This window comes from Psammomys obesus, unplaced genomic scaffold, assembly GCF_907164565.1.
Source record: "Psammomys obesus unplaced genomic scaffold, mPsaObe1.curated_primary_1811, whole genome shotgun sequence".
Taxonomy (NCBI): Eukaryota; Metazoa; Chordata; class Mammalia; order Rodentia; family Muridae; genus Psammomys; species Psammomys obesus.
In genome coordinates this window covers 5,499,177-5,501,531 of record NW_026594184.1, presented here as the reverse complement: position 1 = coordinate 5,501,531, position 2,355 = coordinate 5,499,177, and the positions used below count along the sequence as shown (strand labels likewise).

Below are 2,355 nucleotides of genomic sequence, written 5' to 3'. Positions count from 1 at the left end.
AATGGCCTCGTTGTTCCCTGGGAGGGGGTCTCTCTGACGGAAGATACACTCCGGGGATCTTTCACCACTATGTCAAACCCAACATTTTTAAGGGACTGTACCAATTTATACAGCAAGTATAACATGAATGTGAAAATTTGTTCTTCTATTTATTTACAATCATGTGATGATGTCTTTTTTTTTTAATGAGCATTGGTATTTTGCCTGCATGTATGTCTATGTCAGAGTGGCAGAGCCTCTGGAACTGGACAGTTCTGAGCTGCCATGTGCGTGCTAGGAATTTAACTTGGCAACCAATGCTCTTAACTGCTGAGCCACTTCCAACCTGTGATGATGTCTTTTAAGTTTAGTCGTTGAATTACTGGTTGTAATTTAAGAATCAAGCTCGGTGTTGTGGTTGCCCATTTTTTTGAGACAAGGTATAGCTTTGGCTGGCCTGGAACTCCTTTGTAGACCAGGCTGGCCTTGAACTCATAGAGATATCCCTGCCTCTGTCTCTTGATCGCTGAGATTAAAGGCGTGTGCCACCACTGCCTGACTTGTGCACATTGGTAATCTCAGCACTCTGGAGGCTAAGGCAGAAGAATCTAAGCCTTTATAAGACTCAGCCTCTCAAATGCAGGTTTAAAGGCACAAGCCACCATGCTCAGCTCTCTGCCAGCTATTTTCAGGAGCTTCGTACCAGCAAGCTCTTATGTTAGCAGTTTATTTTACTGATACTTTGTCTAGTTTTTCTTTTATAAAAACATTTGTAATTGAGCATTGTACTGCCATACATAGAATCATCGAACAAAGTCATTGGGTCTTAATTCAGAAGAATGTAATAATTTTGCTAGTGTTGCATTTAGGAGACACAGAAAATGACTAAGAATTTATTAAACTGGTATGCTTACTCTGACTTTATTTTACTGTCAAGGCCTCTGGGAAAATACTAAATTTAGTTCCTGGAAATAGTGCTTTTAGTCCTGAGGGAGTGATGCTGCATCTTACAAGCAAAATGGTTTTGTACTGATTTTTCAGTGAGGTACTAGCAGAGGAGTCCATCATATGCCTCCGGAAAGCTCTCACCCGCATTTGGGAATATGGGAATTAATTGGGATTCCAGAGGAACAGCAATTACAAAGAACCAACAATGTAAAAAAGCATATCAAGGTGAGTCAATTGGTGACAGTCTCTGCTGTGAGAACAGTAGTGATGTTGATGCCTTATTTGAGATAGCACACAGTGATATTTCAGGTATTGTAGGTTTGACTTAGTAGGTAAAGGACCTGCAAATCATGATAAAAACCTGAAGACCTGAGATCAGTCACCAGAACCCAAATATGGTGACTCTTTAATGTTGTCTTCTCTCCTCCATTCCTCAACCCCACATCATGAACACACATAATAATAAATCAACTTTAAGAAGAAATAATGACCAGTCATTTATATTAGGATATCACAAGCTCTTTCTGATTTTGATAATTTAAAGGCCTGTTTACAAAATTTGAAGTTATGGTGGTTTTCATATTAATGCTGGTTGGTTTTGTTGTAGATCTGTTTTTTGTTTGTCTGTCTGTTTGTTTGTTTGTTTGTTTTGTTTTATTCTCAATGGCTCCAAGCCTTTACCAACTGTTTTCTCGCTTGTAGGATCTTCTGGATAGGATGATTGCTAAGGAGGAGAATATGAGGGAAAGGATTCTCAAAAGCATATCCATCTGTAAGAAAAAGCTGAATACCCTGTGCAGTGAGTTACAAGTGGAGCTATTTCATGTATGTGGTGGTACAGAGTGCTCGGGAGATTGGTTTGGGTCTAAGATACAAGAATAAGTTTTAACTTAAGACTGTAAATGGAAAGCTTTTTTTTTTTTTTTTGTAGGGGTAGGGCTTGACATGAAAAAAAAATGTGAAAGAGTTACCCTAGTGAAGTGAAGCAGGTAATAGTTTATCAAAAACTTGTTGCTGTATTTCTGTTTTATAGAGTATAATAATGTCTTCAATTTAACTTTGAGGAAAAGGTAGACATAGATGATATTTAACAGAAAGATAGGAATGGGGGAATGCTGAAGGATTGGGTTTGTTGGTAAATTCCTTCCCTCACAGGCACAAGAACCTGAATTCAATCCTCATATTCCTGAAAAGAGGCCAGATATGGTGGCATATGCTTGTAACCTCAGGAATGGGGAGTCAGAAACAGGAAGCTTACTGGCTAGCCAGCCGAGCCAAATCCATAATCTGCTAACCAATAAGAGAGCTTGTCTCAAAAAAAAAAAAAAAAAAAGGAAGGAAAAAAGAAAGGAAGGAAGGAGGGAGGGAGGGAGGGAGGGAGGAAAGAAAGAAAGAAAGAAAGAAAGAAAGAAAGAAAGAAAGAAAGAA

General features: G+C 38.8%; 1 pseudogene; it reads left to right on the top strand.

The window, feature by feature from the left end:
* LOC129684835 (protein regulator of cytokinesis 1-like) overlaps window positions 1-2,355 on the top strand; it is a 30,264-nt pseudogene that overhangs the window by 7,329 nt on the left and 20,580 nt on the right.